The sequence below is a fragment of the Bombina bombina genome, chromosome 4 (assembly GCF_027579735.1).
Source record: "Bombina bombina isolate aBomBom1 chromosome 4, aBomBom1.pri, whole genome shotgun sequence".
In the NCBI taxonomy this organism is placed as follows: Eukaryota; Metazoa; Chordata; class Amphibia; order Anura; family Bombinatoridae; genus Bombina; species Bombina bombina.
In genome coordinates this window covers 914,107,199-914,123,506 of record NC_069502.1, presented here as the reverse complement: position 1 = coordinate 914,123,506, position 16,308 = coordinate 914,107,199, and the positions used below count along the sequence as shown (strand labels likewise).

At 35.1% G+C, this 16,308-nt stretch overlaps 1 long non-coding RNA gene across 1 annotated transcript; it reads right to left on the bottom strand.

Moving 5' to 3' along the window:
- Window positions 1-7,648: 7,648 nt before the first annotated feature.
- LOC128655702 (uncharacterized) lies at window positions 7,649-11,855 on the bottom strand. Its single transcript, XR_008401884.1, has 3 exons — window positions 11,787-11,855; window positions 9,149-9,229; window positions 7,649-7,815 (listed from the first exon to the last, which is right to left on the bottom strand). It is a non-coding gene; the product is annotated as an uncharacterized LOC128655702 (long non-coding RNA).
- Between the last annotated feature and the right edge of the window lie 4,453 nt (window positions 11,856-16,308).

The following is a 16,308-nucleotide window of genomic DNA, read 5'->3' as shown; positions in this document are numbered from 1 at the left end:
ATGCACCACCGCCTCTATTATAGGGTGTTAATATGTTAGAGATCTTGCGAGTACTCTGTTTATATATAGAATCGTATACTTATATCACACTGACCAGATTCACAAAATCAAGCATTATGATTTAGATCAACACGTTCACTTACACTCGTAGAAGTATCGGGTCATTATTATCATTATTATATTTTATATAGGATTCCAGTATTGAGTCACAATATTATATTATCAGAGCAACGTTAAATATGTATTCATTTTAGTTTTTATCAACATCCATTACATTACTTTAGGAGCACACTTAACATTGTATCATATTATATATTGTTAATTTATGTTTTTTTATGGATCTACACGGCTACATTCACATAACTTATACATTGTCCTATTTTGACATTAGTTCATTACACAGATTAGGTCGAAGATGCTAGACCATTGATATTCACACAATCCTATTCATATAGAAATACACATTGTTTATGTTCACAGCCCGTGTTGGAAACTTGAGGCATTATATGTAATATATATTATTCACACACTGAATTCCCAATAGCCTTTTTTACACTTTTCGGTATTCACTTATATATTCAACTATATGTATCACATTATTTTGGTAACAGATTAATAGCATATTTAATAATGATGTTAGCAATAACACAGTCTTATATTCAGCAGTTAGACAGTGAATTATCATGTGTTAGGTTGTACACACCGCTCCACCAATAACGTTAGGTTTGAAAACTCCGATAGCGATCCATGATGGTGACGTGAAACACACGCATTGATGGGGGTGTGTACACACCACTTGGTAACACAATAGAGCAATTGGCCAAATAACGCACACCCAAAATAGAGGCGTGTAACATAATTGTCTGGTAGTGGCGGCAATAAAAAAGCCGGTTTTAAATGTTTTCAGTATTCCTGATGAAACGGCCAGGAGAGCCAAGAAACGCGTTGCAATATTTATACAATTTTATCCTTGCTTGTGAAAACGATTTTTGATGTTCTAAGGCTTATTTGTTAAGAATACAATTAAAGTGTTTTATGTTTTATACAAAATACTATTGCCTTGAATTTCTACGTTCTTACACGAGCAAGCCACTACCAGAAGTTTGTGGATCTTTAGGAGTGCTGTATACCGGAGAGAGCCAGCTGGTTTGCTCTGATTACCAGCTTGTTTCCACAAGCACACTGGTGTGCTCGTACACTCTGTGAGTACCCTGTGCATATAATACCAGTAGCTTGTTTGTACCTTGCTTATACAGATACACACATTTGTGCGCCTCTCTTTAACCATTTCTACTTATTAATAATATGCAACTTATAGGCTATTTAATCCTATCTGTATAATCAGTTTATATGGCTACAAATCCATGGAAATATATTTTTCATGTTTCCCATTTTACAGGTTATATAAATTTATTTGTATTCTTCCTAAGTTTATGCCACATTAATTTGTCTACAGCGTGTTACTACCCACTATGATACAAGGTTTTAAATAAAGTATATAATTAAAATGTAACAGGTTTAAAGAGGGTCATTTTACATTAAAGGGACAGTCAACACCGGAATTTTTTTTGTTTAAAAAGATAGATAATCCCTTTATTACCCATTCCCCAGTTTTGCAAAACCAACACTGTTATATTAATACACTTTTTACTTCTGTGACTAACTTGTATCTAAGCATCTTCTGACCGCCCCTAATCACATGACTTTTAGTTATTATCTATTGACTTGCATTTTAGCCAATTAGTGCAGTGTCTGCCACTAGCCACGGACGTGATCACAATGCTATCTCTATGGCCTACATGAGCTTGCTCTCCCCTGCTGTGAAAAGTAAATAAAATAGAGGCGGCCTTCAAGGGCTTAGAAATTATCATATGAGCCTTCCTAGGTTTAGCTTTCAACTAGAATACCAAGAGAACAAAGCAAAATTGTTGATAAAAGTAAATTGGAAAGTTGTTTAAAATTACATGCCCTATTTGAAAAATGAAAGTTTTTTTTGGACTTGACTGTCCCTTTAAGATGCTAAGTTTTCAGGTGTTCAGGTCTTAAGGTTTAGACTAATTTCTCTAATATGCAAGAGAGTCAAACCTTGTCCGTCTTTCTTTAGGATTTTGCATACCTAAGTAATGGCTTGTGTGTACCTGTTTAATGGTATAGTAATCAATTTCAGACAATAGGTTGTAGACATATTTTGAAGGGGAACTAATTAGAGATATTAGATATGCCTAATACATCATACATTGAATAAACACCACTCAATGTTGATCCTCCTGATCTATGGGGTTAGACACCTTCGGATAACTGGGTATAAGAATCAACTTGGATGAGGTTAGTGTATCTGTGGGCTTTGCATCATGGACTTCTATCTTATCAAATTTCACAGATGTTGTAACTGGTGTCGTGGTTACTCGGTAGTTAGATGTTCCAGTTCTTGGTTAGTTAAAGTTAGGGAAAAATATCTTATGCGAGTTATGGGCTCCCAAATAACCTCATCCCCTCCATAGGAAAATCCCCCTAGATGTTAACAGGTGCAGGTGATTACCATTTCACCTGCATCCTAAGGGGACAAGTGACCTCTCATATTTAAGAGGAATTTCCAGTCCTTTAAAAGATGGGTTGCATGTCCCTCTAGTTCAAATAAGGAAGCTATGTGTTCATGTGTTCCATAATAACCCCCCTCTTACCCAAAACTTACTAGTAGCTATTGTTGCATGTGATTTCCATGCAGCTTAGGAAGAATTCTCTCTTTTAAATGAGGGGTTGCACATACTGCTAAAAGGTGAGATCGTTTAGATATGAGTTCCTAAAGAACCCTCCACTAACCATGAGCAATGAAGAAGTGGTGATGCCATTGGGCAGTTTCTCACTATGGCCCTGACATTCAAAGCATCAACAGACTGATGAAAAACTGTCTTTCTGGTCTTGCAGTCCATTGGTCTGTCAATATATTCTAAAAAAAGGGGCGGACCAGCGAGTGGCGATGTGTCTCCCATAGTAAATAATAGAGATTGTGACTTCTGCGAAAGTCCGTCGACATTGCCACTTGTCTGCACTTTCAGCGGGCATGGGGCCTGTATTTCAAGTGTTCCTACACTGCACCGAAATCAAATACAGTTTCAGTGCAAGAAAACTTCAAATAATGCCTGTGTGACACTACCTGCCTTGTACTGTACAGTATTGCCACTGAAAAGGTGGCAAGACAAACATGGCTGACACCCTACTTGTAACTTCTGAAATTGGAATATAATGCACTGCTGGCGATGTATACCATTCAAAGTGCAAGACACTTTCCTGGAATGCCTGACTAACTTTCACAGAACGCCTACACCTACGTCATATAAGCTCCCTCTGGAATGTACAGCTAACTCCTTTTCATTGGGCAAAAGAACTGACTTTAGGGCAAGGCCCTACTAAATTAGTTAATAGGTTTAGTGGTTAAAAGGTTAGGGTGATGCGTTGGTGGTTATGGTGGTATAGCAGTTAAGCAGTGTAAGGGTAGTTTGCAGTGGGGGGTTATGTCGGTATAGGAGTTAATAGGTTACAACATTTATTGTGGGGGGCTATTTGCGGTATGGGGTTAATAGGTTAGAAAGTGTATTGCGATAGGCTATTGGCAGTATAGGGCTTAATAGTTTAGGAAGTGGATCTGAGTGTGTGATGTCGCATTGTGGGTGGAGACCAACCTTCTGAATTTCAAACCGTAATCATAGACATTGTTTACAATATGCAGTCTGTGCAATATACGGATGTCCTAGCTGTGGTTGTTCTCTGTGAACCCCTGTGACTTTAACACATTTTAATAAATAGTTTTAACATTCATCTGAGTTCACTTCTATCTGCTCCTGCTGGAGTTTCCTTTTGTTTTTGTATCTAGAACTTGATATGAAGCTCTGCAGTATGTTAGTATACAACTTACATTAACCCTGTAGTCTTCACTTGATCTGTTTTGTTTGAGGTTAACCCTTGGAGTTTGACTGCCACTATTTCCACTGAAAAGTAATCCCGGGGATCACTTATGCACATTTTGAGTTGGGACTTTGTCTCCAATTGACTTTTTTGGACATATCCTTTTTGCACTTGTTTTCTGTTTGATTTATTATTGTTTGTGTTTTAACAGTTTACTCATTTTCTTTTTGCGTATTCACATAATTCATAGCCTGAAATATTATAGAGAGATATTAAAGTATTACTGTGTTACAAGTGCACAAAGATATAGAGGCATATGTATCAAGCTCCGAATGGAGCTTGATGCCCCGTGTTTCTGGCGAGCCTGCAGGCTCGCCAGAAACAGCAGTTATGAAGCAGCGGTCACAAAGAGCGCTGCTCCAAAACCTGTTCGCCTGCTCTGAGCAGGCGGACAGACATCGCCGGAAATCAGACTTTGTTAACTAGAGGCCATAATGTAATACCTTGTGTATGTGTGTATGATCATTATCTATGAATGCTGATAAGAAATCAGGGGTTCGGCAATGAACCAATTAACTCAAAATGAATTTTCTAATTTATTTTCATTTTTCATTTTCCCTATTTAACATTTTTTTGTCACATAAATGCACTTTCCAGGTTTAACTTTATTTGTTTTATACAATTTCAATTTTCCTTGACAACAAAATATTAGACTTTGCTATAAGTGTATACTATGTTTAAAAAAAAATCCTAGAAGAATTTTGTAAAATTAAACAACATACAAATTAATAAAACAAATTTTGAAAGTTTATTTGAGGTAAAATCAGTTTTTACTGTCTACAAATGCAGATATCTGATAGATATAATCATATAAATGACCGGATCAGTTTTGGGAAGATCCAGCAGAGTCTCTAGGGATAAAGTTTGCACTTGTAGTATTTTATATTCAAATGGAGAATCAGATGTCGTATGATGGTAAAGATGGTGATGGCGAAAGTGTTGATCTCTGAGGGCGCATATGATTTTGCCACCTGAAAGTAAAATGACATTTTAGAAATATAGTTGCTGAAAAATTAAAATGTATTACCCACAGACATACATTCAGGTATAATAAAAAAATATCTAGGTTCTTTTCTCAGTCAACTACAACATAGTGGTTTTAAAGCAGCACTATCTTCTAATTACAAGACATTTGCTATAGAAACAAATATTCACAAAGTGTAAACATTTTAAAAACAAATTACCTTATTTGCTGCAATAATTTTTTCCACAGACAAACTCCCCCCACCATTTGCCTTAAAAGAAGGAGCCAATCAGCACTTGTTACTGGAGTAGACAAGGCTAGTCATGGTTATTATGTTAGACAAACCTGTATTGTTTTGAAGTTTGCTATATGATAAGCTCTTCTAAAGCCAGTTAGGTACACACACACACACACACATATATATATATATATATATATATATATATATATATATATATATATATATATATATATATATCAGGATTAGCTTTAGGAAGTGTGCAGTGTGTATTTCCATTTCTAAGAAAGAAAATGAACAATTTTCAGACTTACCATGAAAAGTGGTGACTCCCCAATATGGACACCATTGGCTTTGCACCACCAAAAAATAATCCACAAAAATGTAATTCATAATAGATATGATTTTTTGCTTGGGACCCTAAAATGTATTATTATTTTATTAAAGGGACACTGAACCCAATTTTTTTCTTTCGTGATTTAGATAGGTATGCAATTTTAAGCAACTTTCTAATTTACTCCTATTATCACATTTTCTTCATTCTCTTGGTATCTTTATTTGAAAAGCAAGAATTTAAGTTCAGATGCCGGCCCATTTTTGGTAAACCAAAAATTGTCTGGCTCCTTATCTTAGATGCCTTCTTTTTCAAAAAAAGATAGCAAGAGAACAAAGAAAAAATGATAATTGGAGTAAATTAGAAAGTTGCTTAAAACTGCATGTTCTATCTGAATCACGAAAGAAAACATTTGTGTTCAGTGTTCCTTTAAGCTTTATTTTATAATGGCCTATTATGTTTTAAATTATAATAAATATGCCTGTCAGGCTGTTCGTAAGACTGCTGACAACTCAAAAATCGTCAAAACCAGGCAGGTTGATATGTTAGCGAGGAAGTGTAGTGCAGGGAAGGACCAGGAATCAGGGGCGGAACTACCATTGGTGCAGCGACCAGAGCCCAAGTGCTGGAGGGGGCCCATAACAGCCAGTCCATACATAGGTGTGTGCAGAATGTGTACAATCCTAATGTATCTATCTATCTATCTATCTATCTATCCTCAAAATCATTATACAGAGCAGAATGTATTTTAATACTTTAATGTATATTAATACTTTTGCTTTCTACTGAGTTACCTTTGGTGGGGTCCCTCTGTTGTGTAGGTCTGCTACTACCAGGAATAATTAGAAATTCTGAGGGACAACTTATGTGGTGCGATTTAGGGCAGAATGAACAGCTACTTGATTGTTTCAGTTTCACTTATATGGAAAAATACCCATCACAGAGCCAAAAGTGTAAAAAATATGCCTTTATCTATACCTCCTTAAAGCTGCCTGGTTGCACACACCCACAACCCATAAATAACACAGGCTTTTGATTGGATGACTTAATGAGATTGACAGCACATAACCTGCTTCCTGTAGATACACAGAGGATCATCATGCTGCTATGTTTACATTACAACAACCTATTGTGTACCTTGTAGACCCGCAGACACAGGTAATAAACACATTGGGGTTGTATGGCTCACGTGCGCACCCACCTGTTCTCTGTCATTACCCTATTTGTGCTGATGTCCACTGTAAAGCAGTTTGTAGCTTATCATATAATATATAAATTGTATATATTTTCCACTTTTTTATTAAACAAAACTGTGTAATTTGTTATATATTTCATGGCAAAATATATTTATTTTTGTATGTCTTTCTCTATAGATCCCTATGCAGAGTGTGACTTATGGAAACAGCTTGATAGCAGTGCAACTTGTAGCTCTGATCTTCATGAGAATAGGAAACAATTTCTAAAAGTAACAATACTCTATATGCTGGCTCTTAACCCCTTTAGGTTCAATAACATTTTATTCTTACAGTTGCTAAGCAGTGTATGAGGGTGTATTTGTGTGCACTGATTGCCTGCAGTGTGCAAAGTGTCAGGTCCTTTGTTATTTATAAATGTTGCATAAGACTTTTAGATTTTTAAATGTGTCCAGACACCCTTCTTCACACATTCCCATCTATACTTCTTGTGTTCCACAGGCACATGTGTGATGATAAAGCATTGCTTTGTGAGAAAATAGAATAACCTGCAGAATAGTTTGCTGAACACAGAAATATATTACATGGACTGGGGGGTTATAGACCCCTGTCTTGTGTGAAATCATGTGATTGTAATCATAGAGTAAGGAAGGATATAATAATTAATGAAAGGAAAACCTTAGCTTTCCCAGTAGAAATGTATTTCTGGAGGGATGCTAAATTCGAAAAGAAAAAATATAGGAATAACTAAATAATCTATTGATACATGTGGAAAAGTATCCCCTTTAGAGTGATCCTCCATAATATCCCATTTCAAGGCACTACATTTAACTGCTACTTACTAGTACTTAATTTGCAGGAGGGTGCACAGAGGATAGAGGTTCTTAGCAGTAGATTATGTTATGGCGACAAGGTGGAAGATCCAAAGGCGACAAATCCAGAAGGGCAGAGAATGAGAATCGTCAGGTGTACAGGCCAAGGTCAGGATACCGGTAAAGCAGTCAAAGCCGGGTCATCAAATCCAAGGGGCAAAGCAAAGTCCAAAGTCCATAAACAAGCCAAAGTTAGGGAGCCGTTAATCACAATCCGTGGGTAAGTAGATGGTACTGACAGAGAAGAATTTCTGAGAGAGAAGAATAGCGCAAGTCAAAAGATGCATAGCCAAAATAAAACTTGTTGGCTAATACATTCTATATTAATGGTGACTGCTTAAATGTCTGATTTGAGCTTTTTACATTTAGGGCTAGATTACAAGTGGAGTGCTAAATATCGCGTAGGTGTGCTGATATTACAAGTTAAGTGCAATGCGAACAAGCTCACTTTCACATTGCTAGGAAACATTGCGCTCACGCTTCTGTAGGCTCCAATGGGAGCCTTGTTCTGATGCCGTCAGAGATGGGGGTAAGTAGCGCAGTGATGTCAGCAAATATAAATATATATGTATATGACTATATACATATATATCAAGGTGTTAATATGTGTATATACAGTTATTGACACACAAATATATATGTATATAAGCATATATATTTACAGGGAACACACAGTTCCCATACACCGCAATGTAAACGCACTTTTCAGTGCTGGTTTTTTTTTCTCACACTACACTACACTCCTGCCAACCTTACCTGCCTTACCCACAAAATACTGCCTAGTGCAGTTATTTTATTAAAAAATAGAAATGGTAAAATTTTAATTTTTTTAATAAAATACACTACACTGTATTTTGGGGCATGTGAGGCATATTTATCAAATTAACCAGAAATCTTGCGAGCTCGCGGTAGTAATAACCAGCCACTAAAATTAGCGCTTCACTTGTAATCTAGCCCCTAATCATTAAGATAAAAAGATTTGGATTATATTTTTACTTTTATTTTTAAAAAAAAGTTTGTTTTTTTTTAAACAATGTGAAGTGGGCATGAGCAAAAACTTGCACATAGTATTTAATTTAAAAAGTCCAATAATCCATTAAAAAGTTTTCAAAAAGTGCTTTGTAATCAAATAGAAAACTGATGCAGAATTATCCTGCACAGGTTTATAGTAAATTTCCGTACCACAAATACAAGTTTGTGAACAATATGTAATGTGGTACAGTGTGAAAAACCACATATAAAAGCCACGCTCCCCACTTCACATGGAATTTATGATTGATTGGAATGGGAGCCATTGTTCAAAACTAATGCTGATAGTTCTTACAGACCAATTTATTCATAGAGGGACACAGTATATTGTATTGGTTTTCAAAACCTCAGAAATCTCTTAGTCAGATGTCTTTTCCTGAGGTCTTCAAATATTTTGCAATGCATCATCTCATTGTATGAATCAATCTGTCCATTAAAATCTATTTTAATCTGTCAAAAATAAATATGATTCTCTCTATCATCTCTTACTCTGCCTATCCTTATGTTTTCTTTCTAAAAATCTCCATTTAGATTACATATTTTTATGATACTTACATTTGGTGGAGGGTTCAGCATCTAAAAAAACGCTGGATCCTTGCCCAACAGGTAGGTGGTGCACGGGCTGCTCCAGCAGATCTGAAGGTAATAAGTACATTTTATTTTAATCATGTAATATTTATAATCATATGTCAGTATCTCTCTCGGTATATGTTTATACATGTCTTGTCCTTAATATTAACCTTATAAAGATGGCATGGGTGGATATAATTTGGTAGATCAGTGTCATTAGCATTACTATGATAAAAGTAATTACGCTACAGTAAAGTCCTGACTGGCATTCTGACCCTCATAGCTTTACATCTAAGGAGATCACCTGACTATATGACTTGTCTCCCTGTCACTATTGTTCTGGAATACAACATATTACTGGCAACATTCTCTGCTGTGATATTGCCTTGGTGAAAATGTTATTGGGCACATATGACATGTGTAATGCTGTGAATGTGATGCATTATATACACATATATGATATACATATATACAATACAGGGGCAGGGGAACTCTTTTTAATGAATTAAATTGCATCCCAGGCTGGATAACACAAATAACTTTTCATGTATATTCCACCATAACATAAATATTATAGCCACATTTCTTCCTAAGGAAATTTTCGTCTAGATTACGAGTTTTGCGGTAAGAAGGGTGTGGTGCTAACTTGCACGTTATTGTCACCGCTCACTTACCTACAGCGCTGGTATTACAGGTTTTCCTAAACCCGGCGTTAAAAGACAAGAAGTGAGCATAGAGCAAACTTGTGCTCCATACCACACTCCAATACTAGCACTGCTTAAGTCAGCGGTGAGCTGGTTGTACGTGCTCGTGCACAATTTCGCCATAGACATCAATGGGTAGAGCCGGCTGAAAAAAAGCCTAACACCTGCAATAAAGCAGCGTAAAGCTCCGTAACGCAGCCCCATTGATTCCTATGGGGAAACTAAATTTATGTTTACACCTAACATCCTAACATGAACCCCGAGTCTAAACCCCCCCTAATCTTACACTTATTAACCCCTAATCTGCTGCCCCAACATCGCCTACACCTACATTATATTTATTAACCCCTAGTCTGCCGTTACGGACATCGCCAACACCTACATTATACTTATTAACCCCTAATCTGCTGACCCCAACATCGCCGACACCTACATTATATATACGTATTAACCCCTAATCTCCCGCCCCCAATGTCGCTGCAACCTACCTACACTTATTAACCCCTAATCTGCCGCCCCCAACGTCGCCACCACTATAATAAACATATTAACCCCTAAACTGCCGCACTCCCGCATCGCAAACACTAGTTAAATATTATTAACCCTTAATCTGCTGCCCCTAACATCGCCACCACCTACCTACATTTGTTAACCTCTAATCTGCCGCACCAGACGCCGCCGCCGCCACTATACTAAATTTATTAACCCCTAAACCTAAGTCTAACCCTAACCCTAACACCCCCTAACTTAAATATAATTAAAATAAATCTAAATAAAAATTCCTATCATTAACTAAATAATTCCTATTTAAAACTAAATACTTAACTGTAAAATAAACCCTAAGCTAGATACAATATAACTAATAGTTACATTGTATCTAGATAAGGGTTTATTTTTATTTTACAGGCAAGTTTGTATTTATTTTAACTAGGTAGAATAATTACTAAATAGTCATTAACTATTTACTAACTACCTAGATAAAATAAATACAAATTTTACCTGTAAAATTACACTAACACCTAACCTTACACTACTGTACCGCTCACTTTCTGGCCTCCAAAAAAAAGCTTGTAATACCGGCGCTATGGAAGTCCCATTGAAAAAAAGACTTTACGAAAATTGCGTAAGTTAATTTGCGGTACGGTCAAAAAAGTGTGCGGGACAGCTGTACCTACAAGACTTGTAACAGCAGCGGTAGTGAAAAAGCAGCGTTATGAGCCTTAAAGGGACATGAAACACAAATTTTTCTTTCATGATTCAGATAGAGAATATAATTTTAAACAATTTACTTCTATTATTTAATTTGCTTCCTTCTCTTGTTATCCTGAAATGTTTATCTAGAAAAGCTCAGAAGCAGCAGAGAACCTAGATTCTAACTGTTGATTGGTGGCTGCATATATATATATATATATATATATATATATATATTGATTGTGATTGGCTCACCCATTCATTCAGTTAGAAACCAGTAGTGCATTGCTGCTCCTTCAACAAATGATACCAAGAGAATAAAACAAATTAGATAATAGAAGTAAAATAGAAACTTGTTTAAAATTGTATTCTCTATCTGAATCATGAAATTAAAAATTTGGGTTTCATGTCCCTTTAACGCTGCAATTTTACTCATAACGCAAAACTCGTAATCTAGCCGTTTGTTCATAGTAGACTGTGACACATTGTAGTACCCAATGTTTTCAAAGAGGTGATAATGAATTGTATAAACTTTAAAGACCACAGAAAGTATCTTTAAATGTCTTTTTTGAGTTCTTGAAAGCTTGTGCAATGCAACTTCTTAATATATTTACCAATATCTATAAAGATCAATATTTATTTTCTCTATCTCATCTCTCCTTTTTATCCTTGTATTTTCATGCTCTCTATAAATCTCAATTTATATTCAGCATTTTAATGTTACTCACCTTCTTGACTGCCTTCCACAGTGAAAAAAATTCTTAAATTTTGCCCACGAGCTGTTACTTGCTGATGTTTCGGGCTGTTCTCCTTCGACAGATCTGTAGGGAAAATGTGTGTTTATAATGATGTATTTAAAATTTTATATATATATATATATACGGTTTTTTGTATGCTGTAGAAACGGATTTCTTTTGGAAAAAAAGACTCCTTGTTGTGTGATAATAAAGTAAGTAATTCCTGCTTACCAGCTTAAACCCCAATCTTATGAGGTAAGGTTTTCGCTCTGTCTGGGTAAAGCTGACTGTGTCTTTTAATCCCTGCGTGATGACCTTCGAATTTCCAAGACTGCTTGTTATTCACTTGGTATTGAGGGAGCCACACAAATTCAAAGGGAATCTTGGATTCTCTGTTGTTCTTTCAAATGTTGGTGAGAATCTCTGTCCTCTCAGATGGTGAGAATCTCTGTACTCTCAGATGGTTATCCAAGTTATGCTCTTTGCCAGCTTCATATGTTATTGTTATTGAAAGCTCCTCTAAATGTGGCTGATGTGCAGTGCTAAAAGGGATGTGAAACACATTCATGATTCAGATGGAGCCTCAGTTCTTCATTTCACACTGAGGCTCTATCTGAATCATGAAAGAAAAAAAATTGTGTTTCACATCCCTTTTAGCACTGCTCATCAGCCACATTTAGAGGATCTTTCAAAAACAATAACATATGAAGCTGGCAAAGAGCATAACCATCTGAGAGGACAGAGATTCTCACCACCTGAGAGGATAGAGATTCTCGCCATCTGAGAGGACAGAGATTCTCACCACCTGAGAGGATAGAGATTCTCACCAACATTTGAAAGAACAACAGAGAGTCCAAGATTCCCTTTGAATTCGTGTGGCTCCCTCAATACCAAGTGAATAACAAGCGGTCTAGGAAATTCGGAGGTCATCACGCAGGGATTAAAAGACACAGTCAGCTTTACCCAGACAGAGCGAAAACCTTACCTCATAAGATTGGGGTTTAAGCTGGTAAGCAGGAATTACTTACTTTATTATCACACAACAAGGAGTCTTTTTTTAAAAAAAAAATTGTTTCTACAGCATACAAAAAACTGTTCATAAACTGTTTTCACCTAATGGAGAAACTAAGTCTAGCAGAGCGCCTTGTTACCATTATTGACTGCTTGAATAATTGTTACAGTGACAGGGGTACACTGTGTCAATACTTAGGCAGCACGCTAACACATTCTTATTGGAATACTATTTATTGTGCCTTGTTTACACCACATAGACACACCTATAGTTCTACCCGGTAATAGAACACACCCCTTTATATATTAAGTAAGGGTTTTTATTGATATCAAATAGATCTACATCGTAAGGTATACATCACATACCCAAACTAGGAGTGGTATACTGAATACACCACTTAAGTTTTAGTGCTGGTGTTCTCTCTATACATACATATATTTACTTACACATATTTATTTATTTATCTATAGCATTGCCCCAAGAAATATGTCACAAGAAAATCTTAAAGGGACAGTAAAGTCAAAATTAAACTTTCATGATTCAGATAGAGCATGCAATTTTAAATAACTATCCAATTTGCTTCTGTTATCAAATTTACTTTGTTCTATATGTATCTTTTATTGAAGAGTAAACCTCATACGGGCTCAGGAGTGTGCATGTGTCACTATGGCAGCAGTATTTTGCAATATTGTATAACAAAGCTACAAATAATGTTGCAAAACATTGCTGCCATAGAGTACTAAATACACGTGCACACTCCTGAGCATACCTAGTTTAACTCTTCAAGAAAAGATACTAAGAATACAAAGTAAATTCGATAAAATAAGTAAATTGGAAAGTTGTTTAAAATTGCATGCTCTATCTGAGTCATGAAAGTTTAAATTTGACTTTATTGTCCCTTTAAGTATATTGTTTCTGTTAATGTATTGCACATTTAGAAACTACTGTCAGTGAATGGAGTTTATGCCTTTCTAGGAATGGTCCCATAGACTGAATACTGATGTTATTAGATACTATTATATATACTATATACTATATATGATACAGGATGTGTCCCACTGCTATTATAGTAGAAAGAGAATCCATTTGTAGAAGCCAAGGAGGCAGAGGCTAGAACCTGAACAAGAGAAGCCAAATCATAGCCCCAAAGTGTAGTCACACTAGCCAAAGGTCAAGCATGGTCATCATACAACAGTGCAGAAACAATGACCTAAACACAACAAACAATAAGGTTTTACACTGAGGCCATACTCACTTTATTAGCTGATCCGAAAGAGTTTCAGTCCATGGTGTCCCATACACTAAAATGAAAGATTCATAGAACAAATTAATATTTACCTTTAGTAACGTTTTATAAAATTAACATTTGTTCTCTTCCCGTATAAGGAAACATTAATTATTAATAACTTTATTTCCAAAAAATATGTAAGTCATATATACTGTATGCCTGTTTAGGTGTGTTTGTATGCATGTATATATATATATATATATAGATTTATATATACATATACAAGAAATCCACACTCTCTGGATTTTAAACACAGCAACCTTTATTCTGTGATGTTTCGGGGCTTTCATCTCTTCATGTCCCGAAAAACGTCACAGAATTAAAGTTGCTGTATTTAAAATCCAGAGAGTGCAATAATTAGATTTCTTGTGTGTGTATAGCTTCTGCAACCTGGTACTATAATTTAAGGCGAGTGGGAGCACGCTATCGACCAAACTATATATATATATATACATACATACAGTATATACACACAAACATGTTTATTTATATAATATATATGTATAAATGTATATGTGTGTGTGTATATATATATATATATATATATATATATATATACACACACGTGCATTTTTATATGTATAATATACAAACAAGTATACACATATATAGACGTATAAATACACTTTGGAGCCCTTTTCACTCAAATACATTTTAACATGAAATTTTTTTTAAATTCATTTTTAATATTTTAAAATATGTTTTTTTTTCTTTTACTATAAATATTTTACATTCCAATGTTCTTCACATAGTAGAAAATGTTCTTCGTATTTTAAATATATGTTCATATAGATGTAGATATATAATTTAGAAAAAAATAATCAGAAATAGATAGAAATATTTAAAAATAAAAATAACATTTTCTTCAACGGTAAGAACATTGGAATGTTAAATAGCGCTGTATTTCTAATGCAGTGTCAGGTTAGCGTGCAAATGGCAACTGTTAGCTTTGTTTTATTCAGTGAGATCCATTGTAGTCTATGAGGAGAAATTAAGGTGGTTGCAATATCTGAAGTCCTGAAGTTCTGTTTCTAAGGTGTCTGTAATTAATGGTTCTTTTTTAAACTTTCCATAGACTGAGGTTTCAGCAGCTTCTGCTATTTGTGTAACAAGTCATATAAAGTCATATAAAGGCCTGGTTATGATCTGTCTAATACATAACTGGTTTTCAGGGTTGGTTTAGTCTCTGTATAGAGCCATTCACTACAGAATATTACAAGGTGTTGTGTTTAAAGGGGGTCAGTTTTATGAATTTAGAGAAGCCAGGAGCTGATTTTTGTAAATATTAGTTTGTAAATTGGTTAACAGTTTATTATGTGGCAATGAGAGTGTATAAAATATTAATAATAACCAGGTAGACAAATGTTTATTTACCATCAGTGAGGATCATGAAAAGTTCTTCTTTCTACAATAAAACAGAACAGAAATCAGCTGGTTAAATGGATAATCTAGTCAAAATTAAACTTTCATGATTCAGATTTTAAGCAATTTTCTAATTTACTCCTATTATCAATTTTTCTTAATTCTCTTGGTATTTTTAAAAAGCAAGAATGTAAGCTTAGGAGCCGGACCATTTTTGAATTAGCACCTTGGTAGCGCTTGCTGATTGGTGGCTACATTTAGACACTAATCAGCAAGTGCTACCCAGGTTATGAACCAAAAATGGGCCAGCCCCTAAGTCTACATTCTTGCTTTTTCAAATAAATTTACCAAGAGAACGTAGAAAAATTAATAATTATTTGCAAATGAGAAAGTTACTTAAAATTGCATGCTCTATCTGAATCATGGAAGTTTAATGTTGACTAGACTATTTAATTCTTTGTAATCATTTTACTTCTGAAACTTTATACCTTGTATTAAGGAACCACTTTTCTACATTGTCAGTTATCCGAACTCTTAAATACATTGTTTAATCAACAAGCAAAGTCATCTTCCTCAAACCTTATTACCACTATCCACTCAACTAATGAGAAACAGCCAATAACAAGCTAAACCATTAGACTTATTAAGATCTCTGCCAACATAATGTATTGATCCAATACCAAGAACGTGGAACATTTTAACAAAACCATAAATTAATATAATAATATAATTTTAGAGAGTTATATTACTTCAGTTCACCTATTTTGTTGTTGTTTTTCTTGTAGAAAATACTGCTGTGTGCATTTTGTATTATTATAGAGCAATACATTTATTTCTAATATAATATAGGC